General features: G+C 39.5%; 1 long non-coding RNA gene across 1 annotated transcript; it reads left to right on the forward strand.

The window, feature by feature from the left end:
• The first annotated feature begins 313 nt into the window (after positions 1-313).
• On the forward strand, positions 314-12625 carry LOC104856608. Its single transcript, XR_778676.1, has 4 exons — positions 314-377; positions 5146-5298; positions 9724-9823; positions 12535-12625. It is a non-coding gene; the product is annotated as an uncharacterized LOC104856608 (long non-coding RNA).
• The last annotated feature ends 15031 nt before the right edge of the window (positions 12626-27656 follow it).

Genomic DNA, 27656 nt, shown 5'->3' on the forward strand with positions numbered 1-27656 from the left:
CAGTAGTGTTGTAAAATAGAATGTCAGAAAGACCCTGGGATACAGAGAAAGCTCAGTGCATATCCATACATCAGTAACTGCCTTTCACTAGCAAAAGAGCCCTGGACTCTTGTTTCTTGCCCATCTCTCTTCAAATCCCAAACCTTTCCCTCCTCTTCATCAATCCCAGCTCTCAGGAGAGGATGTGACGTCAGTCCTTTGCCTTTGTCAATGAGTTTAGTCATCTGCTTTGCTTGCCTGGGGGACTTCACATTCCAAACCTTTTGTGTAACAATAGAAGGCTGGCTTTGTTTCTGGAAAGATTCTGAGTGCGTTTAGAAGGAGGCTGACGCCTGGAAGGGGCACTTGCTTGGAATGCCTGAAATCCTGCCCCAAAAGTAACTAGGACCCTCCCTCTCTTCTCTGCCTTGGACTTTGAACCTTTAAACTGATTTAGGGGGAAGAGATGTAACGCGCGAATCTGCTAGATATCCAAAATGTGATTTTGTGTTCTCTAAAATTGAAGAATGAATTCTAGGAACAATGGAGATTAAGAGTAAGAAAAATTTATTGAGGGAAAGAAAGCTTCTAAGAGAGACAGAAGAGGGACCAGAAAGTAGGTTGCCCACCCACCCCACTTCTCAAATATGTTTTATACAGCAAAGTCATGTGGGGAGGCAAGTACAAAGTGGAACAAAACTATAAGATCCAGTGGAAAATTATGAGGAGGGAATGAGGTGGGTCAAAACCATGATCAACCAATAAGATCACAAGTATAGTCACCCAGGTAATATTGATTAAATGGGGGTCAAATGGGGGAGCAAGGCACATAGCAAGCATACAAGGATTTTTAGTAAGAGTGGGGGTCAGGATATTTCCTGGAAAAGCTGGGTTAAGACCTTGGCCTCCCACCCAGGTGATTGATGCCTATTTAGAATATCAATTAGTGCTATTTACCCCTGGGGGAAGCACAAGGGTATAGTAGTTTTTCTCCTTTTAAAATTCTGGCCACAGAAAATCTGTCTTTATAGTTCTCCATGTCGGTTCCTTGAGGGTGGGCCTGTCTAACTGCCTACAAGATGCCTAGTTACCTATTTGCAATGAAGCCACAGATAATTCCACGTCTAGCATACATACCGCAACCAACTCTCTGAAGATCTGCTCTCTACCTTCCTTCTCCAACCTGCTCTTTGGCTGTGTGATTGTATTTTGGATATAAATTATTTTGTTATTAGTGAAAGTAATTTTCCAAAAGAGATAAATTGGGGGAGTATTCATCTATTATTTATTACTCTTTAGGCTAAGTGACTTCAGGTTAATTAAATTGAAAAGTGTGCCCCCTGGGATGTACAAGTCCCTGGTGGTCCAATAAAGTAATAAAACCATGGAGAAACTGAAAGCATTATTGCATGCTGCTTTATCCGCATCAGTAATGGCTTCCAAATACAAATTTCATTAATTACTGGGTGATTCAGAACAGGTTTTCTGGGAATTCAATTATCAAAATGGTCTGCATGGGCACCACAGTTTGTATGGGCAAATGACTTGGAGTTGTCCAAGGGCCAGTGGCCTCCTGTCCTGACTCAGCATATTCACCCAGAAAGCAACTATTGAACAAAGAAATCTGATGTGGTTTTACCAAAGAAAGTGTCTATCGCTCAACAACATTCTTTCAGAGTGTGTCTGTAGGTATATCTCATTTTCTTTTTTCCTTCAGCCACCCTCCCATTAATTCATTAATTTTGTAAGTCTTTGTAAGCATCTTAAATTCCCCCCAAACAATAGGAGAGACACTCTCAGCATCTGAGCAACAGTGAAATCAATAAAGACTTTGGTAGGGAGCAAGAATGGTACGTGATAATAGCAATTATTCACTGGAAGCATTCTAACCCATTTTTAATTTATTTTGGAGTGCCATTATCTCAGGATTCCAAATGCTGAGGTCATTTTAATCATGCAGATCCTGTATTGTATTGAGTTGTGGCAGAGAATTACTTTTTTGTGTGACCCTGAATTAGCAAGGATGTGCTGGGCAAACAGCCAAAGTGCTATCCCAATAATAACAATAATAATAATAATAATAATAATAATAATAATAATATATTTAAAGTTAGTGCAATGGTTATTAGCCATTAGCTATCTTGATAGAAACAGTGGCACCTCTTCAGATCATATAGCTGTTTGACTTAGTACTTTCTTTAGTGAATGAGAATAATCAAATAAACTATTATTCTTGCACGTGAGGAAAGAAGGCATAAACCACATACTACAAAGGAAACCTAGGAAATGTGCAAATACTATATATATATGGGCTGAGGAAGGGTTTTAGGTGGGGTGTTAAGAGGATATAAGGTTCTTTTTTTTCTTTTCTTTTCTCTTTATTTCTTTCTTTCATTTCCTGGAGAGTTGTCTTCTTCAGGTATATGATGAACCAGAGATTTATTTTATTTTTCACCAAAAGAACAAGAATTTAAGAGACATACTTCCAGTAAAGGAGCAGGTATTTATTTTAGTCAGCATACTAGGTCTGTATTCTTTTTTTCTAATAGCTATAATTTGTTGAATTCATATTATCTGCAAGAAAGTTCATCACGACTTTGCATATATTAGCATTTTAACTTTTTACCAGAAAACTTGCAATATATATTTTCCTCACTGTATAGCTGAGAAAACTAAAGTTTTAGGAGAAAATATATAATTTTCCCATAGCTAGCAAGAGACAGTAGGAATTTTAAATCTTGAATTCGAAGCCTCCCATTTTTGTTATACACCACCAGCCTTTTTAAAAAGAAAACTTGTAGAAGTATTTTGTTGTTGATGTTGTTTGTTTTAATAAAGAACTCAAACATGGCCTTCCAAAATGGGTTTTGCTGGCATTAAATACCTTTCAAGTCTTAGAAAATCACTGAGAACTGATCATTTATCCTCTGTTTTTCAGTGCACTCCAAATATTTAAATTTGATTTTAAAGATTCAACTAGATAAACTGGGCCTTAGGAAGTTGGATTGTGCTCAGTTTGGAAGGGAGGATCTCCCAAACTGCTTCAGTAATGAGCTCTGTACAAATTACAGTGAGCTAGTGGATGTTGACTGTGTCTGTATAGAACCAGCCTATGCTAGAAGTTTCTGTGAATATCCTCTAAACAGTTTGCTCTGAGACCCTGAGAACCACTTACCTGTCCTATGCCTCCCTAGAAAATGGGCTTAGTAATTTTGGTTGCTATATCATTTTTTGAAATAGGAAAGATTAATAAAATAATACTAGAAAAATACTAATAAATAGAAAAATATAAATGGTTGATTTTTTAAAAAAACTACCTCAAAAACATTAATTCCTCAATGTTTCTTCTAGGGAATGAACATAAGACAATCAATAAATCAAATTCCCCAGTAAAATGAGAACGTATTATTGACCCAGAAGAGTAAAGAGGTTAATTTATTTACAAAAATCCACCTCCTGACACCTGCTTATGTGGCCCTTATGTTAGGCTTCATGAGAAAACAATCACTTCCTTCTCCCTACACCCTGACGTTGTTCGAGTGTGTGTTGGTAGGGGCTTCATTACTAGGATATCATGTTGGAGAGATGTTTGAGTTGTGCTTGTTAAACATCCCCAAGCTTGTGTGCTCTCAGGTTGTCTGTAGGAAAAGCCACAGAGGAGCACTGGCAAATGTGATGACAGCCAAGCACATTTTGCAGGTCAGGAAGAATTTCTGCAGGTCTATTTATTTATGACTTGTGAGGCTCAATGTTGATTATAAAGTAGGTTAGTAGGAAAGGTGTGAAAGTCAACATGTTCACCATTGCAACTACTCCTCGTCTATCTTCACCTGAAATTGTGCTTCAGGGAAATCACTACCATCTTTAATTCAATTTATAAAGACTACCACATTGCTTCAAATCACTCCCAGTAATTCAAATAAGAGAATACTAAATTTAAGCCATGACTTGTTGACACTTTGAAAGTCAGGCATGAGCTCATTAAGAGCTTTCTATTTTTACTTGAAATGTCCCTTCTTTAAATGCATTTTGGAATGATAGAGCATAATGGACAATTGTTCTCTTTTGATTATCCAGAATCCATTCCCTCTTTCTATTGGTCCATATTCCAGTAGATTCCAAATTCCCTTCAGTGAAAGCATATCTCCCCTGGATGTATAGTCTAAATGGGGTAAATGAAGCCTTTCCCCCTTCCCTGGATAAATGACAAAAAAAAAAATCACAAAGTCAACCAGAGTCTCCCTCCTGTATATATATATTTTTTTTTTTCTTTTCTTCATCTTTTTTTAGTGCTGGCCATTTAGCCCAGGGCCTAGCACATGCTAGAGCTACTACTGAGCTACACCCCTCACCTTGTTTAGGTAGATTTTAAGGGTGGCACTCATCCATTGTGGCAGCATAGCCTGCTGAGATGATTATGTATGTTTTGAAACAGAATTCTAATGCAATCTGCTTCCTTTATTTTCCTCAGCCATATCTATTTCTCAGTTTTCCCTTCAATTCTGTGAGCCTCTTTTCCAATCATATTTCCCTCCACCCTTTGTAAATTCTTACTTTGTATAAGTGAATCCAAGTTCATTCCTGTACTCTGATTTGTTTTCTTTCTGAAGACACTAATATAAGCCAAGTTATAAAAAATGATGTCAAGACTGATGCCTAACTGGTCCAGGGAAGTGACTTGTTTAAATAATTCCAGATTTCATCTTGTATCTTCCTTGCACTGTTTTAGAAGCACCTGGGGGAAAAGGTAAAAAATTTACAATAAAATTTCTCAATTAGCTACAATGTCTCTTGAAGAAGGAGTTAAGGTTTAACTCTTTCTGGGATTTATCATTTTTGTATTCTGTACCCTGGAAGGCTGTCGCCATGTCCAAGCCAATTCTGATATAAGAAAATAAATGACATATGCCATTTGACAAAATAATAAGACTACATCAGAGTTCCAACTGACATTTCCTATCAGTGTCCCTTCAAAAGGCAACTTTGGAAAATTATGAATGAAATAAATTTTGAATTCTGCATCAGACTATGCCAATTCCTCAGCTTTGCAGATTCCAAGATCTGTTTCCAAATTAGATATTTCATTAGCTTTAATATATTTCCTAACCTGATTCAGACTCTAGGCCGCATTTTGTAATTTGGGTTCATTCATAATTTACTCTTCAGGAGATGATTGGATGAATAACAGCTGGAGAAGATCAGCCTTTCAGCCTTATTCTGAAAATTGAGGTAATAACAGCAAGTTACCATGGGCTCCTTGTCTGCTCAGATGATTAGCTACTGGAATCACAGACTGGTTGAGACCGCACAGAGAAAGAAGTAAGAAAGGGAAGTAATATTTAGTGAACACACACTCCTCTCCAAATTGTGCCAGGAGTTTACTATCCCTGTTTTTTTAAAAAGAAGGAAATTCATGTTTTGATATGCTAAATAATTTTTGTTCAATACACATTTACTGAATATTTGCCAAGTGCTGGGAACTGTGCTAGGCCCTGAGATACAAAGAATAACATATTATAATAAGGGCTAGGAATGTGGCTCAGTGGTAGAGTGCTTGCCTAGTATACTACTCAAAGTCTTGGGTTAAATCTCTAGTAGCGCAATAAAAAGCTTTTTGAATAAATGGTACAGCTATGACTTAAACCTAGGCACATTTGTCCCCAAGGCCTAAGCTATAACCAAAATGTTCCTCTCAGCACATCCCCAAGGTCAGGTTAACTCTTCCCCTCAGGAAAATCACATTGAGAACCAGAACAGACATATTTCTCCAATGTTTCTTTATCAAGACAATGGATTCTTTACATAAATAGATAAATCATGGGTAAGTTGAAATACATTTTAAAATAAAAAAGAAGCAAAGAATTAGATTTATATCTGTCTGATGAAAAATGAAAAATAAGCAATATATAGTCAATAAATATCATTTACAAAAATTAAACATTTTCATACACATGATAATACATAAATTTCAAGAACATGTGAATTTACACAAAGCGCATTCACCTGGAGGGTGGGAAACAGTAGTTGATGTGAAAATGAAAGATGATAGATATTTAAATAGTGGAATAAAGGGAGGAAGGCAATGAAGATACATTAGTCAGCTGTTGTAATAATAATTACTATATAATAATTATTAGAATTTTAGTGGTTTACAACAACAAGCAGACATTTCTCACATGTGTGGAGGGCAACTGAGAGTTGGCTTATCTAGGTTGGTAACTTGGTTAAAATTACAAGTTGAGTCCACATGCTTCTCTTCTCTCTTAGATTAAAGGGAAAGCTACCAAAGGTATGCCCTTATGGTAAAGAGCAGGAGCTCAAGTGAATGATCCCCAACTATGTTAATGTGAAAACATTAATCTCCTTGTTAGCCAAATCAGTTATATGGCCAAGCCCAAAGTTAAGTGGTGGGAAGAATAATATACATGAGGGTATGGCATAGATATGGACATATAATATCACTACAGAAAAGCTAAACATTTGCAATCATGATTTCATCTACAGTGATGTTAGTAGATAGTCAGATAATTTTGTTCCATACATGTATATGTATGTAAATATGTACACACAGTCATTAAAAAAACAAGGAGAAGACAAATAATATTAAATCATGAACTGAAGCATATGGTTAATTAACCCTGTGTAACTAAGTTTCAATAAACAAAACAAAACACCAAACAATACTAGGAACAGAAGGGAACAGCAAGTGAGTAGGCAGTTCAGACTAAGTATCAGAGGTGGCACTGCAAATAATTTTAATTAGTTATCTCCATATTCTTTACAGGTATTGAGTACAGAAAGAATACACTACCCTTTTTATGTGTACTGGTTTTGGGGAGGTTGGTTTTTTTTTTAAAGGGAATTTAAGTGGAACCCACACTGCTAAATGAAGTGCTTCTCTTCTAAGTAATATCACATCATGGTCAAGAAAATCTAAAATTTTAAACTCATAAAATTAAATCCACCCTGGTTCTGCTCTATTCTACTACTAAATACACTAAAGCCAGTCCTCTGCAATCAGATGTATAAATAGCATATCAGAAAGAAAATCACACAAGGTATTTGCATGGGGGCTGTTAATAGAAATATAGTAACAGAAAAAAAAATCTGGTGAGTTAGACTGCATTTAAATTGAAAATTTTCACTTAGGCATAGACAAATCAGCAGGATACTGGAAGAGATTTCCATTTGCAAAGCAATATTGAATTGACATCTAAAACATATAAGGAACTTTGCAAACAAGCAAAAAAAAGACAGGAAATCCAAATTAAAAAATGGGCAAAGAACATGAACAGGCAATTGACAGATGGGGAAATTGAAACAGCTACCATCTATTTGAAAGATACATATTCATTAGTAATTGGAGAAATGCAAATTCCCTTTTATGAAAGGAGGTGTTGTTTTGTAAAATGCACCCACCAGATTGGCAAAAGTTAGAAAGTGCTGGCAAGGATGTGGGGAAGTTTTATCCTTACTGATAGTGAATTATAAAGTGGTGCAAACATTCTACATAGCAATCTGGGAAGTATTTAATGAAATAAAGTATGAGTACACCGTCACAACTCAGACATTCCTCTCTAGGAAATCTATTCAAAGAGTCTCTTGCTCAGATCCACCAGGAAGCATGGTCAGTGAAGACTTTTACAGCATTATTTATGGTACTGTAAAATCATAAGCAATCTAAGTAGCCACTAGAGAATCTAGGTAACCCTAAACTACCCACCAGGAAAATAAGTGAAATATGTTAAATGGAGGAGTCAGTAATGCTGCACACATGTATAGCAATGTCTACAAGACTCCAAAGCAATGCATTAGATTATATAGAGAGAAAAATGTATAGATCTAAAAACATGATGTTAAAAAGTGAGAATGAGATTTACAGCACATTTCCATCTATATAATTTTAAGAAACATGCACAAGTGACAGTACAATTCCTCTAAATAAATAATAAACCAAATAAACACGTGGAAGATGATTAGAAGGATCTGTAAAACATAGTGGAGAAGGTGCTTATGGAAGTGACAGAAGGTGGCTAAGGAGGGAGACCAAGAAATAAAACAAGGATAATCATGTTCTGTGAATTGTCTCAATGCTGTATACCTAATCTAATAAATAAATAAATAAATAAATAGCAGCTGGGTTCCTCTAAAAATTTCTCTACTTCTTTAAAAAGTGCTATAATCAGAAACTATATTTTCAAATTCTTGAAGAAGGCCAACAGTAGGAAACACACAACTGGAGGAAACAATGCCATTTATAATTTATCTTGGCTAATTAATTTATATGCAGCAGTGAGGTAGTGCTGATCTAGAGAAATATGCTATTTGTTTTAACAAGAGTGCTACCAATGAGTGATTGAACAATGGCATTTGGGTAAGTTAAATTGTTTTCTCTTTTCATGATGTGACCATCATTGAAGGATGAAACACTCTATCAAATAACGTTAGATATCTGACCAAATAGCTGATTGCCAGGAACTAAGTAGGCTGAAAGCATTCCTACACATATCACACAGCTTTAAATCTCTCTCAATCTTCTTTTTAAACAAATAGTGTTATTAAGAACACTGTGAACCATAAGCAAGCAAAAAAATTCAGACAGCATCGGAGGTGGCTCCTCAAATAATTCTAATGAGTCATAATCCTAACTCAGAATAAGGAATATTATTATAATGGAACTGCATTTCCATCTTTATTTGCCACCTGCAAATGTGCTACTTATTAATAAAGATAAATGGGACTCATTCTGCAAACTGGTGCTATCATATAGAGCTTCATCCCCAGTTCTCTGCTCTGGAGTCCTAACATACAGTGAGACAATACCTTTTACATCTGGCTCTGTTGCTTAGGGGTTGCTTAGTGTACTAGCGCCAGGTTTTTGCCCCTAGATGTGTATTTAGCATATTGGAAGGACAACCAAAAACAAAGATTTTTACGTAGGCACTAATCTGATAATTACATGTATATCCAAAAGCTCGACACTAAGGGACAGTGAGAACAATATAATTAAATAACTTGGAGGAGGCAGGAAAACTAGAGGAGCCTGCCTCTGAAAATGAATGTTGCATATGTTTTATCAAAGAAGAGAATGTGAAGAAAAATTTGATATTGCAGCACTTTCACTCTCAGAAGATTGATGGGAGTTAATAATCCCAAACATCCCTTGACCTAGTGTTCAATTCAGGGGAAACTCCAAACATGATTCTAACTGAAAATAGAACAGCAAGGAGTTAACTTTGGCAACGGTGCTGGTCAATTTTTCTAATTCCTGAGGCTTGGGGATGGAGATAAGCCATGGGAATCTTGGGATCCTTAAGAATGGTATTCAACAAATGCCAATTATTTTCAGTTAACTTTTTCTGAAGTCAGGGTAGCAGTTCCACTTGCCTGTCTTCCAGAATATTTTCGAAGCCACCTAAATGATGCCTCCAAGGAACAGGACATCATTACCTCCAAGCTCCAGATGGTGGGGTTAAAGGGTTAAGTGAATAGCCTCAGGCCACATACTTCATTTTACGGCATCAGGTGCCAATATGGGATTATCTCTCCAAGGTTCTGATTTGATACAGCACATAAACCTTTTGATGGTGAGACACATCCTATGGCATCTGCTGTTTGTACAATGTGAGGAACTCTCCTGTGTAGTAGGCTTCTTGGGATGAAACATCTGCCCTTAGAGGGACTCAGCATGTGTCCATTTATTACTCCCCTACATAACATGGGGTGCATATTCTGCTTATTCAGCAGCAAACACAGAAGCCTTGTTCAAAGCACCAGCAAGGAATAAGCTTCAGGACTTCCAGGTCACTAACAAGATTGAGAATGTCACATTTGTTTTTAAAAGGTACAGTGCACTATTATAAGAGTTTCGGAAATTTTCTACATACTATCCCAAAAGGCAGCACCATATGAACAGGAAAAATAAGTACTTTGGAGTTGGACTTAGTTTTCCTCTTGTATTCCCTAGTTGAATGACTTTGAGCCTCATTTTCTTGTCTTAAGACAGAGGAGAAGGTACAGTAATGTACTAATTGGAAAGGGTTTATGTGTATATTGTGGGTTGAATTGTATCCTCTACCCTGCTCTAAGTGTTCTAATCCTCAGTAATTCTATTTAAAAATAAGATCTTTGAAGATGTAGTTGCATTTAAGGTGAAGTGATTATAGTGGGCTCTAATTCAGTATGACTAGTGTCCTATAAAAAAGGGAAATTGTTACAGTGGTATAGCTCAGTGGTGGAGCACTCACTTGCCTAACAAGTAAGTACATGGCCTTGGGTTTAACCCCTACCATCTCAAAGTGAATGAATAAAATTTTTTAAAAAATTAAATAGAGGGAGCTGGCTTTGGGATGCAGAAAGATGATGGGAAAGTACACAGGGAGAAGTCCATGTGAAATTGGAGAATTGAAGTAATGAATGAACAAGCCAAGAGATGCCGCAGGCTGCAAGCTAGTTACCAGGAGCTAGGAAGTGGCATGGAAGGGTCTTTCCCAAGGAGTTTCAGAGCTTCAGTTGGCCCTGCCATCTTTTGGATTTCAGGCTTCTATTTTCCAGAACAATGAGACAATAAATTTCTGTTGTCCTAAGCCACCCAGTCCGTATTACTTGTTACTATAGCCTTTGAAGTTTAAAGGATTGTAAATACTGACAGCAATTACCTACACAAAGAATATAGCCTTCCCTTAACCTCTGTCCTCACTTTCAAAGAGAAGGTTTATACACAGGCGTATGGGTAGGTCTTGCTCATCCTTGAACCTGATGTGATGTGACTGCGTGGCAGATGGGTCCTTGATTCTGTTAGAGCAGATTTAAATTCCAAGATCAGTGCCAGAAATTGGTGTCTTCCACGGGATCTCAGAGTTAGGACTCAGTACAAAGCCAATATTTTGAGAATCTGAAGTAGGACAGAGGAAATGACTGATCAAGACATAAGCTGCCATTTACAGTGCTCCAAAGGAACACTGGGACATAGTGGCAGGTCTGGTTCAATCCCTGCATCTTGGGCCCTTTTTTCCTCACAGGTGGAGCCTTACTTATAGCTCAGCCACAGCTAAGTTTCAGGAACCCAGTAGGGAGACCCGTTCTGAGAGGCTGTTTGATACAATAGCTGACAGCACCTATGGAGCCAGATGGACAAGTTCCTCTCTAAGCCTCAGTTTCTTCCTCTGAAAAATGGGCACAGTCATAATCATGCCTCACATATAAGTTTGCCATACAGATTTGGGGAGTTAACCTAGCTAAAGCTGGAATCCATATCTCAAGCAATGTATCGTTGATACATCAGTTGTCAGGTATTTCTTCTGCTGCTGTCATGGGTGTAAATCTGACTTATGCTCTCACACTGGCAGCCTACTTCCAAACACAAAACCTAAAGCCCTTATCTTGACAACTTACCCTTATTTAGTTCCTCTAAAACTAGAAAGTACACCCTTCCCACAATCAGCAAAGGGAGTCTAGAGTCTGTGGCCTACCATCTCCCCAGAGACATCTCTGTTTTATTTTGTTGTTGTTGTTGTTGTTGTTGTTTTGTTTTTTTGATACTGGGAATTGAACTCGGGTCCTTGTGCTTGTGAACTGAGCTAAATCCCCAGCCCTCCAGAGACATCTCTGATGTTACCCACCAGCCAGCATGTCTACACTTGGGTCCACGCCCTCACGGTGACACCTCTGCACTAATTCTTCCATTGATGGCTAGTGGCAGGGCTGTCACCTGCTACAGCTCAAATGAGCCCACTTTATACCTCCAGCAGCTGTACTGTCCCTAAAATCTTGTTCACCATCTGAGCAGACTGTGATGTCTCCTGTTTGCGAAAGGAGCTGTTTCTCACTGTGGGACAGAAGTTTCATTCCCCGCCAAAATGGAGTTTGCTTATTTTCACAGAATTATCAGAACATTAAAAATATCTAGGGACTTGGCCAGGGATTAAGCTCAGTGGTGCCACTGCATGCTTCGCAAGCACAAGGTCCTGAGTTCAATCCCCAGTACCCCCCCAAAAAAAGTAGGGACTAAACAGGTACCTGACAAAAATCTACTGAACAATGATACACCTGTCACTCAAGGTAATGCATTAGGTGTATAAAATTAAGCAGAATAGAAAGTTATTTTAAGAGCAAGTTTCTTTTATTCTGCCTTAGTCATTCTCACTAACCCCTTCAATAGGTGAGATTCAAGAGAACAAAATCAGCAGTAAAATACAAAGCCATTTTCTGTCCTTCATTTCCCCACGATGACTCTACATATAAGGTATTAGTTAAATTGTGCAAATTTCTAAGCTAAAGGAGCAGCAGAAATGCTGGACCTGGGGCCAGGGATTTAGCTCAGTGGTACCATGTCTGCCTCGAAAGTGCAAGGTCCTGAGTGTGATTTCCCAGTACCAGGGGAAATAAAAAAAAGAGAGTGATGCTGGATCTTTAAAGAGCAAGGCCCTTCTGTTAATGCTTGTTAAGTGCTGATTATGCTCCAGACTCTGCTAAGTGTATTGCAAAATAACATACTTGAATACTCATAATGAATCTATAAATTAGATATTAATTGTATCTTTGCCATTTTTACAGATGAAGAAGTTGAGGCATAAAACAGGTTAAATAAAGAACAAGATTTAAAACCTACTATAACACAGCCCTGAGCCTAGATCAAAGAACAGACTGCACATGGAGAAATAAAACTTATCTATACTCTTTCTTCTTGGCCAATTGGTTTTGGTTCCTACAGCATGACAGTGTCCAACTATGCATGCTCCATCCAAACGTATTCAGTGACATTTGTTTGTGAGACCCACAGCCAGCAAACACTGCCCTCATTATACCAGGCATAATGCAAAGTCACTATAGCTCAGCACAGAAGCAAGTTCCTTTTCAATTTCATGAACTAACCTTGAGAGAGGCTGGGATGAGGAGAACACTAGAGCTGGTTCTCCCAGCCAGCACTCAGCTTGGTCAGTGGACAGAGAGCTGCCTTAGGTGATCCTTTCCTTGTGGAAGAGAAAGGCCCTAAAAGGGGGCTTTGGGTATTATAAATGCATTCTTTCATGGTATCAAGCATAGTCCAGGCAACTTGGTGAAAATTGTTAGGAATGTAGACAGGAAATTAGTGGCAAAAGCTTGCCCCCAAAATCAAAGAAAATGGCTTTAGGAAGCTGAGCCTCAACCCATGTTCCTGTTTCCTTCTCATAAATCTACCTCTAAGTAATCTTCAGGGAATAAAGATTGGTTGCTTTCTCCCTGGCAATGACAGGAATTCCAAACAGGGCCAATTAGAATTCACCCCAAACTGCCAGTAAAATATTTCAGTGACTTGACTTTATTGGTTTCATAAAACAAGTGAAAGAAATCAGAAAGTCCAAGATGCAAGTCTCTTCATAGAGTCAATGGAGGGGACCCTGTGGGCTCCTTGCTACCAGTCTTTCCTCCAGGGTTCCACTTTATCTACTGTTGTCTGCACAGGGACCTGTGGTCTCAGCAATGCCCACTCAAGACATAGACCTGAGAGTTGATCTTTACTTCCCTGAATATTTTATCTGTGCTCCTAGAGGACACACTTAGGTTTTCTGTCTCAGGGTCCTCATTTGTCAGTGTCCAGTGGTGCCCCATGAATACCTACCTCAAGTATACATATAATTTAAGACCTTAGAAGTTGGCCAAACACTCAGACATGCAAGATGTGGCCTTCATTCATTTTTCTCTTCTTACATTATACTTCTAAGTTGGTATTTAACTCTAAGCCTACATTATCCTTGCTCTTATTGACCACCTGTAACAAATGGTGTGTGTGTGTGTATGTGTGTGTGTGTGTGTGTGTGTGTGTCCAGCACACCTGTCTCCTTTTCATTCTTTGTTTCTTCTCAAGGCTTCTGCACAAGGAGAGAATAGAATGGTTACACTTGTCCAGCTTCTACCTCCTCCTCCCTGGGGCAGGGGACAAAGGGCCACTTATCATTCTCTCTCCCTGAGTCCCCCACACCCATCCTCATCAGTGCAGTCAGTGAAATGAAAGCTTGACCTTTGTCAGTGTGTATCCACATGGTTTCTTTCAGCTCCCCTTCGGGCTTTTCTGAACCCTTCCATGAAGGAGTAGGAGCCCTCCTTTGGCTCAGTCGATCAGCCTCAGTGGGTGGGATATGATTCAAAGCCAAGAGGACTCAACCTCCCCCAACCTCCAAATGTGTCTTTATCCCATATCACATTCATTATAAACAATAATTACTGAGAGTAATTAACCATCCAGAATAACAAGGACATTCTATTTTGCTCAGTAGGACTGCAAAGGTGTGTAAGCAGTCTTTACCGCCTTGCACAGCCAAATACATTTGAAAACCCTCTTAAGATTATGGAAAACATGACTCTTACTACTTCTGATAACCTACAGAAACAATTGCCCTGTTTATTAGACTGGTTTTCCTTTTGAGCACAGTACAAAAGAGTAGAGAGAAAACTTGAATTTAAGAAAATTGTCACTTTTTCCATTGCTTTTGATAACCATGTTATTTGATTAGGAATATTTTACTACTCACTTGTTCTCGTATGCATGTGTTGGACTATAAGGATTTATGTGGCCTTCACACTGTCATTAGTGAAGCAAACGAGGGCACAGGGTGAGAAGTTAAGACTCTATTTAAACCATGGAAGGGGTTGGAAAGCTGACTTACTAAAATAGCAGTATCAAAAAAAAATCTGAAAAACAAAATCACCACCAAACAGTTTCTACTGCTCCATTTATTTCAACTAGTGTGGTATTAATAGAAAGCCTAACAGCAGGGAGTAGGAAAATAAATGTATTCTCACTCACAAGGGAATGACTAAATGACTCACAAATGCAAAAATAAATAAATGGCTCCTTATGAAAATCTGAAACTATATTACCCCAATTGAAACAACTACGCTTCTTAACTGTAACCTAACATGTTAAATTCAATCAGTTTTATTTGAGGCCATAGATAGATTGAGTGATCAATCTCCATTATCCTGGGTTTTATTTTATCTTCATAGTGCTATTTTTCTTCCTTCAAAATTTCAGTTCATTTCCTTGAGACTTCTTCAGTGTAACAGCTGATTTCCCAACACCCTCCCCACAGCCCCTTCCTCTAGAGGGAAAAGGAAAAAAATAGAGAGATGAAAAAAGAAATTTAAGAAAAACATTTCTTTTTAATTCTATGTAGTAAAGAAGAGGACACAGTGTGAGAAAAAGATAACAGGACAAATACGGTATATTTCCAGCTTGTTTCAAATGTTATGTCAAATGTTAACAGGTGCTGCCTCCTGACACTATGAACGATCAACTTTTTGTCTCTCTTATACTGTAATTTGCTAACAGGTAGGCCCTGAGGACCAGAATGAGGTCAGGCCAATTAACTCACCGGTTCCTGCAATCAGGGTGATAATGACATCCTTAGCAACCATCCCATCACTATGGTACCAGCCACCTGCTATAAAAATCCTTTTCATCTACACTGCTTGTAGGCTGGGTGGCCAAAGCTGGAAATCTACAGGTTGAGGATTTATATTCACCCCTCTCTATATCATTCAGGGTCACAATATCTTTTCTCACTCAAAGGAGTAACTGAGAAAACAAAATTTTCACTGGCCCCAAAAGCTAAGGATTGAGGCTTTCCATCAACCACCACTGGCTCTTTGGAATAATTCCTTGTTAAGGAAGCTAATGCACTTCATCTTTCAAATGTACCCAGCTTGGTTGCATTCTACCTACTCTCCCCTTTCATAAATGGAAATAAAGTTTTTGTAAATAGGGAAGGGAGGAGGGGGTGAAAGGAGGGCAGGGGTATGGGCAAAAAATGAGAACCAAGACCTGCCATGTAAAGGTACAAGATCCCAGTGATGAATGTAACTGTACTGTATACCTAAAATGTACCAATAAACTCAATGAGAAAAAAAAACTAGTTGTTATTAGGCTGCCTTTATGATAGATGTTAAAGAGTTACTTCACAAGAAGAGAATTGATACCCCCCAAGGCAGCTAAACAAAAAACATCATCCGCAACATCTAAGGCCAATAGTACCTGTTTCCTGGAGACAGAATGAATATATGTAACAACAAGAGAGCAATCGACAATGTAGCACATAGTCGAAAACTATCTTAAATGGGCAAATTTACCTCAACAAACTTCTCCAGTTTTAAGCATTTCACTTTGAGTCAACATTTATTTTACCAAAATGCTCTTAACCTGCTCTTCATTACATTGATTATTTTTGGACAAATATAATACTTGAGTGTGTACCTTACCATCAAGGAATTTTATCAACCTCGGGTTTGGGGGGCAAAATAACAGCAACAAAAGTCTAATAGAAATACTTATCTTTATGGCATTAGGGTCTTCTGGGGTGTAAATGTCCCTAAAAGTTCTCTGACAAATAAATCATAAAATATAAGAAAGAGAAGAAGGAATCAAAAGGTAAGGAGGAAGTCAAGAAGGAGCAACTAGTCTGAGAAGGAACCGAAGATCAGAAAAACTAAACACACTAGTTTTAAAAAAAGTAGTTGATCTAACCCTTTATCTTAGGTTTCATTTTTGGTGGTTTCATGGTTTTCCGTGGTTTCAAGCACTGGCCACCAATCATGGTCTGAAGATGTCAATATTTGCCTAATCTTCATTTTCAGCCCTGACCTCTTGACTGAGGTCATGTGTATTTGTATTGCTTCCTTCTAGCTCCATCTTCATAGTCAATGACTACATCAGTGATTACTTGGGCATATAGTGAATCCAATATACTCAATGTTGATTTGCATTGCTGTTCCTTTGTATTGGCTGTGCTAACAGCATGGTAAAATCTCATGCTGTCTTGCCTGGTCCCACCCAAATCATTCTCTTCTACAACATATCCACACTATATATACTACCTTCCCATTACTCACTCGGCAGTCTTATTTATTCTCAGATTGACTGTCATGCATACATACCCCATCGGTCGTGTCCAAGTAACCCTCCCTTTGCTTAATAATTGGCCTTGCACCAGAGTTGTGATGCTAGCAGTTTCATTACAGTATATTCTTGCAATGTATATTATATATTGCTTTCAGTTTATTATATTATTACAATGTATATTATACAATGCTTTCAGTTTATTATCAGTTATTATTATTAATTTTGTAACAATTAAATTCCCATTTTAGGAATTAAACCTTATCATAGCATGTTTTTCCCATTGGAAAAATAGCACATATATAGATTTCAATACTATCTGTGGTTTCAGGAATCTGCTAGGGATTTTAGAATGTGTTCTTCCCACAAAAGGGAGGACACAGGCTTTGCATTTGTTGGTTCCCAAGATACTCTTGACTCTAATCTTCACATGCCTTCACATGCCATTTTTATTAAATGTGAAAGTACATAACTTTGTACTTCCCTATTGTAGGAACACTTTGTCCCCTCAGCCAAAGACTCCAAAATTCTTGCTAGCACAAGGTAGGTTGTCTACAAATGTTTGAAGGAAAGAATGAGGAAGTGAGGGAATGGAGGACTTGGACGGATGCAAACTGCATTTTGGAGGAGACTGTCTGGTGGAGTAGTGGGCAGCAGAACTATGGTGAGAGCTGTGCTGTAAGACATATTCCCTAAGTGACATGGACAGTGCTGGCAGGCATATGACCAGAAATGATTTGCAGAGCCAGCGTTATCTGTAATGTCAGCAGTTACCATATATTTTTCATTGAAGGATATCAATTCTCTGTTTTCCTAATTGATTCCAGTAACATAGATGCCCTGAGTGCTGTATACAGTGCACTGATTGCTGGGCAAACATTACTGAAGTGTCAATATTTGCTCTTTTTCCCAGAGCATCATTGTCAAAAAGATTGCAATTCATTTGGGAACATGTCTCTTACATTTAATGCATAAGGAGCGCCAATACAAAGTAAATCTTCATTTTATTATTCTTTGCCCTTGCTGGCAGCACAGGGATGGCTTCAGGAGAAGCCACCATGACTGTATGTCCTTAGGCAATTACAGAAAGATTCCCATTGGATGCTGCTCTTGGCAACTGCTATAAGATGCTATTTCCATCTCTTCCAGTGAGCCTGGAGAATGAGAATCTAGAGTGGCTTGGGACACTGAAGGTCAAGGCTCCTCTTCTTTGGGATTCCTTTAGCTATAGCAGCTGACTTTCCTATCTGGCCACTTAGTCCTCAGCCTCTTGGGTTAACTTAAACCAAGCTTTGAGCAAAGTTCTCTCCATCCCATGGCTGCATTATTGCAAAGCTAAACACATAAGACATATTTTGGTGGCAAATGAATGGGCAGTCTCTTTCTTGGTGTGTTTGTTTTACCCTAGAGAAAGGGACTTTTCCTTGGCAAACTTAGTGACCTCAAGGCTAGGTCCCAATAACTCACAAGAAGGTGATTTTTCCTATACTTATTTCCAGGTGCAAACAGAGCCATACTCTAGTGCTCTATCTTCTGGGAAAATGCCTGCCACTTGCTTCTCTTGGAGCATGCGCCTTGCTACTTCCTTATTATATTGTGCACTGTTCTAGCTTTGAGCAGTTCTATTACTCAGATTGCTATCTTTCTATTTCCACTGGACCCTTGATATCAGACTGGACCAAATCACTGCTGGGGACATAGGGCTGAGAAAATATTTTGTGTGCAGGCTGTTTGGCTCTTAAAGTACTTGATTTCTAGCTTTAGAATATTACTAACTGCTTCATTCCTTCTAGGTATATTAATGGCAGTAGAGGCACTTCTGAAAAATGAACACAACCTGTGATGATCCTAAGATATGAACCGATGTGACATGCCATGCAGTAACACTTCTGATTAGTCACCACCGGGCTACCTACACTTTCTGTTTGCTTCTAATTGTGTTTCAGATAATGTTATTCCCAGTTAGGCAGATGATCGTTGTAATTTCTGGTACTGAAATGTCTAGGGAGCCCATTCTGTGCTGGGAAGAGAGCCAACACCCAGCACTTTGTAAGAAACAGTGTTCTGGCCTGGGACAGAGAGATGAAGATGCTAGTAGAACATTTACAGCACGCCTCAGTTTGAGTTTCTACCTACCGCTTAACTTTCTCTCTTATGCTTAAGACTGACTGACATATTTTCAAAGTGCCACCCTTCCGCTTAAAAACAACTCTGCAGAATGCAAAGAAACATTTTTTCTCTCTCCTTCATAACCTTTAATGTGCCAAAGAATTGCTGCTAGCCTTCCATGATGCCGAAGTTGTTTTCTACTATCTTGGTCAGTAGTGGTTTGGTCAATAACTTATACAACTGGCACGGATCCATAATAATGGAGCTTTTTTTGGTGAATTCTTCAGATGGTTGTGGGTAAGAGCTCCCTGGTGGAGAACAAAAAAAAAAACGATGCAGAAAAAGAATTTTCCAAAAAGCATGAGATTATCAGCTTTTCCATGATTTCCATATTTTTTAATTAATTGAAATGGTACATTTTAGGTATACGACAGTGACATTCATCATTGGAAATTTGTACCTTTACGTAATATATCTTGGTTCTTATTTCTTCCCTATTCCCCTGCCCTCCCTTCAACCCCCTGACCCATCCCTACATATAAAGACTTTGTTTCCATTTTTTTTCCTTTTCTTATATTAATTCTATTCCCTTCTTTCCTTTCCCTTACCCCTCCCACTTCCCCTTCCCCTTTGGATCTCTTCTTCCTAAACGGAAGCACATTGAGGACATACTCTTAAGTGAGATAAATAGGACAGACATGTGTAAGTACTGAATAGTTTCTCTGGTGTGATAAACTGAAAGTGCAAATAAGGATAAAAAGGCATAATAAATAATAATATTTCTATATTTTTAATATTTTACACCTCTGATATATTTATGAAAAAACAGTCACCTAGTTTCAATCTTCTGTATCTTTAAACATTCCAGAAAGGAGCCGGGGATTTAGCTCAGCGGTTCGGTGGCCTGCCTTGCAAGCAAGCGCCAAGGACCCAAGTTCAATCCCCGGTACCAAAAAAAAAAAAAAAAAAAAAATCCAGAAAATACAGAAACCAAGATCTAATAGCTTTTTCTTTTTTCTGTTATTCAAGAAAGTCCTCATTCAACCCCATAGGTATGAAGTGCCCATTCTCCCTCCAGGTGGGAAGCCATCTCTGTAGAGCTCCAAGATGCTGACAACTCTGTACACTTTACCCAGACTTCCTTTCCGCCAAGCTGCTGACCACCTTTAATCAGTGGGAGGCACCTAAGGCCAGAGTATTGAAGAGTTCGGGACAATTCTCTTTCAACTTTAGGGAGCACTTGACGGAGGTGGACCTGTCTGTCCTCCGCAGTCCTCCCTATCCTAGTTTCAGGTCTCTTGACCCTCATCTTCCCCCTGTATTTCTCCAGACCTAAGGTTGGCAGCAGCGTTTCACCACTTCCCGTGCGGCTTCCCATCCCTTCCATCGCACACACAATCATTTCTTGCCTTTACCCCCTTTCGAAATTCTTATTTGGTTTTCCTCACTTGACTTTATCACAGTCCATCCTGTTCATTTTTGGGAACCTTCATCAGATACTACTGATGCAGATTAAATCCTTATTTAAATTTCAAATCATTTCATCAATAATTAAAATTAATAATAAGAGAAAAATACTAATAACAGCGCCTGTCACTCACTGCTCAACCACAACTTGCAGTGTCCTTATGTGCAGCCAACATTCACTTACCCTATTCTCTCAAAATGTTCTGAATTAAGTCTTGCCATTATCATCCCCATTTCACAGATGCGGAGACTGAGCCTGGGAGGGTTTGAGCAACTAGACCATGACATACATATAATAAGGGTCGATGAATTGCTTTCAAAGTATGTGCATTTCAACCCCCTACCAGTTAACCTGAAGGTCACTGACTCTGAAATTTTTAATGACAACCCATAACCACATTGGGATGATCCAGCAACTCCAGAACAGAATTATTAAGGATTCTAACTAGTGTGCTTTTGAATAACACTGTCTGTTTCCTTTCCTAGCCTTTTGGGGTTATTCCATTGGTCAGAGACATTAAGGTGAATATTTTCTAGTCTCAAGGGCAAAAGGAAAAGAACAAAAACTCAAAGTTTAAGGTGATTATTAACCACCAGGATGTTTGTGAGGAATGAACAAGCACCTTGTGCTCCAGAAGGGTGGCCTGGTGCTTGAAGATGCCTGCTGCTCTCTGGGTTCTGAGTTCCCTGTGGGCCGAGAAGCCACAGCCTCTGGAGCAGGTTCATAGCAATCCCTCCTTATGTACAGGCTGAGAGATAAGTTGCAGAGAAAATGCATAGGAGTAGAGGAAAAAACATCCCTAAGAGGAGAGAAGGTTTCTTCAAACAAAGGGAGATTATCTAGATACAAGTTACAGCCCCCCTTTTTTCCTAAGCTCTGTTTTCAGACAGATTTGCCCAAGCATTCCTTTCTTAGCCTCTCTCCTTCCATGTGTAAATGTGGGGAGGGGGCATCTGGAATAAAAACCAAATGAGCCAAATATTTTACCTTTGAGACTGAGTGATAGAAATAACATCCCAGTTTCTGCTCTCGGGATCATTTCAGTAATATAGGAAATATGCAGCGGAGCTGCATGGGAGGGGAGCTGGGGAGAGAAGGATTAAGACTCTCACCCTTCATTAGAACTTGATTTATGGCATAGATCAAGTTTATGTTCCTCTTGGAATCTGGTTTTGAGTAAAAGAAATGACAATCTGCCAAGTATGAAGTCCGAAATGGTCATGCAGAGCATTAACACACTGCCTTGGCCTACGGGAAATAGGCCTAAGAGAGAAGCTGCAAGCTCCCAGCTTGCTTTGAATTGTACAAAACATCTTTGGTTCTTCAGCCCAAGTGTGCATCCAGAGGAAAGAAGAACCACTAGCTTTCTATTATCTAGAGGCAGCTTACTCAATCTGTGTTTGACAAAAATTCCTTGAATTTTCTGTTTCATTTCATTCGCTACTTGCCTTCAATCTCTTCCAAAGGTATGGGCAATGCAAGAGAATTCAGAATAGTACTAGGCTGACTGATTACTGCTTCCTTCTGAGTAATGTTGTTGTTACTTATTTAGTTGCTATTTTATTTTGTTATTTTATTTAATAAGTGCACAAAATATTGCTTTTGAATATCCAAGTAAATCAGGTGATTTGGTGACCCTTGCAATTAAATTCCCCCTTAGATATGTGTCTAACAGGTACCACATTTTCAATTTGACTACGTGGAGGAAGAAGAAAGATATTCTTCTTTACCCTCTTTCAACAACTGGTGCATGGTCCCTATGTGCAAGCACAGAGCAGCCACACACACACAGCATCATTTTACACCCAAAGCCAGCAAACACTGCAGCGATTTAACGCCGCAGTCATAAGAGCTATTGGGAATGCAGTTTTTATAAAAACAGGGCATATGCATGTAAATACAGGATGGTGTGAAATCAAAAAGCAAAACGCCCTAAGACACTTCCTATAAAAGATAAGTGCCTGTTATTTTAATTATTACTAAAAAGAAAAATAAAAATAGCAGATGGAGAAAGCAGAAGGCACATACATGTGGCTTCCAAGACAAAGGAAAAGGAAATAAATGATGCCTTAACACTGAGAGGCTCACTTCAGCATCAATTGTCACTGGATATTCTACCCTGATGGGAGGGAGGCAGGGTTGAATTACTATTATTATTTTTTGGTGGGGTACCAGGGATTGAACTTGGGTCCTTGTGCTTGCGAGGCAGGCACACTGAGCTAAATCCCTGGTCTGAGACAGGGATGATATTAAAGGGTTTTTTCATTTTTACTTCCTAGAGTTTGTGAGTAATGGGTTCCCAGGTGACAATTACTTTGCTTCCTCCAAACACAATTCTTTTCCCTCCTTCCACCCTCGCAGCACAAGCACTTAAGAAATAAAAACCACCCTGGGACCTCTGGAACTCTTGTTTCTCTGAATCACAAGTCTGGCCTTGAAGGACTGGAGTCCAGAGTTTGGCAATAGGAAGAGAGAGGCTGCATATTAGAAGAAATCTCCTTTTCAGAATTGGTGGCCCTCCAACCTCACCTGGAATCAACGCATATTTCTGGCCACCTGGTTCTGTACACCTGTCAGTCAAAGACCTAGTCAAAGGGCCACATGCTCCCTTATGCCATTTCAGGATCTGCTGGACTGACTGTCAGCATCTGAATGTCCCTGAAGCAGGAATTACTGACCTCGGGGTTTCAGCAAGGTGCTATGTGCAGGGTGCCAGTGTTTCCTTTCCCTTATTACTCTCTCCATGAGGGTGCCAGGAATCTCAGCAAGATAGATTTGTCCTGTTGAAATAAAGCACTGGGCCATATTGGAGCAGCCTAAGGAGATACGATTTCAAAAAGACTAAGCTAAACATTTCTCCCTCCCCAAAGACTTCTCTTTCCTCTTTTAAGATTGCAGTCTCATAGGGAAATCTGTCATATTCATTGACAAGCCCACCAGTATGAATTGGTTCAAATTATATGTAAAAGCATATTTGCATGAAATAACACACAGTTCGCTTTTTGTAGATGCTAGAAATTGGAGGAAAGTTGGGGATGAATATAAAGGTTACAGAAAATATAAAAAATGCATGCATGCCCAAAAATCGTTTAATGTGATATTCTACAAGAATTCAGAGCAGGAATAAATCTTGGAAAATTTTCAGGAGGAATCAGGATTTGAATCAGATTTACAGGTCAGAGCCAGAAAAATGTAGAAATCTCCCAATTCTTGCAAACTTCACCCTTTGGAGGCTTTTTCTGAGGGGATAATATCACCTGCACTAATGCCTGTAGCATCATCTGGCATGCACAGGGACTCCTCTGGCTCATGCTACCAGGGTCTCCCCTCCCACGTTACCCTCAACCTTGCCCTCTCCCCAACCATTCAAATGGGTAGCAGAGGCATCTAAAACTCTGACTGGATTATCATACAGCCCCTCGTCTGTTCTAGGGGAATATTCAAACACATGAATACAGTGGACAAGATCCAACACCACTATTCCCTTCTCCAACACAGAATGTTAGCATGGCCTAGAGCAGTAATGACTCCCCATCCCCAGACACCTCTCTGCCCACCACAAACCTGGTTAACTTCTTTGCATTTCCCAGCTCAACCTATAGACAATTTCTTGCAGATATGCAATATGACTAGTACTTGTGACACCAACTTGACCAGATTAAGAAATGCCTAGGGAAAGGTGGGCATGGGTATGCATACCTGTAATCCCAGCACTCTGGGAGACTGAGGCAGGAGGATCTCAAGGCCTGGGTAAATTAGTGATTCAGTGAGAACCTGTCTCAAAAAATTTTTTCAAAAAGGACTGGGAATGTGCAGAGATCCGGGTTCTGTCCCCAGTAATAATGGGGGGGGGCATACAGATGAGTGAAGAAAGAATGAAAGAAGAAAGAAAGGAAGAAAAAAGAAAAAAGAAGGAGTGTGGGGAGAAGAGACTTGCAGGCTATTAGAGCACAGTAGCACACTTCTGGGGGTTTCCAAAGATGATTGGCAGGCAGGCCAGTGAATTGAGGGTAGGCTCGTAGCCTAGATGGAATAAAAAGGAAAGAAACAGGAAGTTGGTCTGTGTCTGAGAAGCTCCATTCTGCTTGAATGGTGTCTTTTGCTACTGCCCTCACCTGTGGATATCAGACCCCAGGTCCTTCAGCCTTTCAACAAAGACTCATATTAGAATGGATTGGCCCTCCAAACTTACCTCCAAACTCTCCGTGGAGTTTCCAGACCTTAAGCCTTGGATGGGCATTGGATAGCACGGCATTCTTGATCCTTCATGTTCTGAAGCTTCCAGCTTCTTGGACTGAGCAGCAACTGGATCCTCTGGCTCTCCAGCATACAGTTGACTATGTGGACTCTCCTGCCTTAGGTCCTGGAAGTCTACCTAATGAATCCCCTTGCATATCTATATATCTATCTATATATTATATATGAATAGATCATATATATGAATATATCATATATGTGAATATACCATATATGTGAATATATATGATCTGGACTCTGTCTGCCCACTCTATCTTCATAATAGCAGAGAAATGCCCTGCAGTGGCAATTTTTTTCTTTTGTTTTTTTTTCTTTTTTTTTTTTCTTTTTTGGAACCGGGGATTGAACTCAGGTCTTTGAATTTGCAAGGCAGGCCACCAAACCGCTGAGCTAAATCCCCAGCTCTATAATTTTTTTTCTTATTGAATCTACTCCTCTAGATATCCCTATCCCTAACCTAACCTGACCCTCAGACTAGTTTCCTCCTCCTGTTGTGGACCTTGTGGTGACAATGCTGATCATCGCTCATGGTCTCTGATCTTGGAGCTCCCATTTTGGTTGGGGAAGACAAAACACTATCAATTATGTACATACATACATACCTACATACACACATGTGATAAGGTCAGAAGGTGTTAAACAAGTACTATATTGAAAAGAAGACAGAGTAGCGATCTACAGAACATCGCACAGGTAAAGACACTCATGAGAGAGGACTGCCAAAACTGCTTCAGAAAGCGGCAAGAAAGATGGGACAAGTGTGCTCAAAACAAAGGGGAGTGTTTTGGAGGGGATTAGTGGCAATGTGGCTTTTACTGTATACGTCTTTAAAATACAAACATTCTGCCCTCCCTTCACCCCCTCCCCCTCCCCATTTACAAACACTTTGTTTCCATCTTTTCATTCAGGGACAAGGGGAAAAAATGAGAACCAAGACCTGTCATGTAGAGGTACAAGGTCCCAACAATCAATGTCACTGTACTGTATCCCTAAAATGTACCAATAAATTCAATTATTTAATAAAAAATAAAATAAAATGATGATTTAAAAAAATACAAACATTCACCGCATGTTTCAATCACATAGAAAAGAGAATCATATTTCACAGCTGCAGCACAATTCATATGAAGCTTATTCTAGAAGACAGCCCACACCACCCGTGTATGTGTGTGTGTGTGTGTATGTGTGTGTGTGTGTGCATGCATGTGTGTGTGTGTGTGAGGAACAAATCCAGGGCCTCACACATGCTAAACATAAGCAGGTACTATACCACTGAGCCACATCCCCAACCCTGGCTACCTCTCTTGTATTATAAAACTTTCAGGAGCCTGAGCCCCTGAAATGGAAAGAAGAACCTATTTTCTATCTTTAGCATAGAGCCTGAAACATAGTTAGACAATAGCAAATGTTACCAGCTCTTATTCATATTACTGTTAACAACTTCCCCCTGGGGGGTGGGGTAAACTTGTCATCCCAAAAGTCTTATTACAGACATTACAGCCCAGGAGTTGTTGATCACTGTAGGTGAAACCCAGGCCTTTCATGACAGATACTTGGCAGAGGTGGGGGTTGGAGCAGAAATATCCACTGGGCCTGGGCTTCCCATTAGCGAAGAGGTTCATATTTATGCTTTAGTGATTTCACCAAATGAAGTGGGTGTTGAGGCTCAGAGAACATCTGACAAGACTGAAAGAAGCCATTCATCACACAACCTTAAATTTGTGTTCCATTTTTGGATCACACTGCCTATGGTTTCCAAGAATTATTATTTTTCATAAATCTTGTAATTATCTGGTGAGATGAAATTGCATCACAATCTTACATGAAGCTATTAGGTTAAATGTAGACACTGGTTACAAGATTCACAATGTCCTTACTTACCTGAGTGACTTTTAGGTCCCATTTGGACTTTTCATTTTTTAATTATGTAGAAGCCACCTATACAGCAGAAGTGAGGCTGACTGGTCCTTCTCCTGACCCGGAAGAGTTCCAGGCTAGAGACGAACTAATTTAGTGATTCTAAACACAGGAGCATATCTAAGTCATCAGAGGAATTTCTTGAAAAACAATTCTGTGCCCACCTCAAGGAAGTCTGGGGTGTATCTGGGAGCAGTGTCTATTCTGAAACACCCCTGGGTATTGTGGGCCACAGCTCTGATTAAGATCCACTGATGTGGGCCTGTTGTCCCTCCCACTTGCCCATCTGGGGCTCCAACCTCTCTCCTAGCCTGTATGTCATTTACAAACACATGCCCTGACTGGAAGGGCCTGGGGCAGGTGCATTTGTACTCTCAATATTAGCAAGTGAATTGCTTGTTTTTTGCCATCCTTATTAAATCAGAGCCCTGAAGCAGGACTACAGTGTGGTGCTTCCCCAAAACCATGTGTCTTTGGTTTAAACTCTTTCTCTCTCTCTCTCTCTCTGTCTCTTCCTATCTCCTTTGTGAAATTTTCTACAGGAGGCACATGTCCCCAAACTTGAGTTGCTGAATGATGGGAAAGTTTACTTTATGGATGGCATTTTAATTCTACACCAGTGGGTATAGAGATGTGACCAGTGAATTCCCACTTTCTTTATCCAGCAGCCCCTGATTTCTGGGCTCTGGACATCCTGGAGCTGTGTGCCTCGCCCTCAGGGCACTCCCTCCTAACAAGGACCTGGAGCCTGTAGTCCAGTTCATCCTTCCAGGACACAGAGGGCAATGGTACAGCTGTGCCTCCAATGCTCCAGGAAAAGACTGAGCATTTGTCAATGTGCCACACACTCCTGAGGGACAGGGCCAGACACAGATGCTTACCGTAAAGGATTGACTGTGTGTCATCTTTGTGCATTCAGAGGGTCTTAGCACATTAGCTTTGGTCTTCATGTTTCTTAGAGGGACAAGGCATTCTGTCTCCAGGTTACATTCAGATTTTGGACTTCATGTCTGTGATTTGATGCTAGATCATGTCCTGCCTCATGAAATCGAT

The sequence above is a fragment of the Fukomys damarensis genome, unplaced genomic scaffold (genome assembly GCF_012274545.1).
Source record: "Fukomys damarensis isolate Sample0158 unplaced genomic scaffold, DMR_v1.0_HiC HiC_scaffold_16, whole genome shotgun sequence".
Lineage (NCBI taxonomy): Eukaryota > Metazoa > Chordata > Mammalia > Rodentia > Bathyergidae > Fukomys > Fukomys damarensis.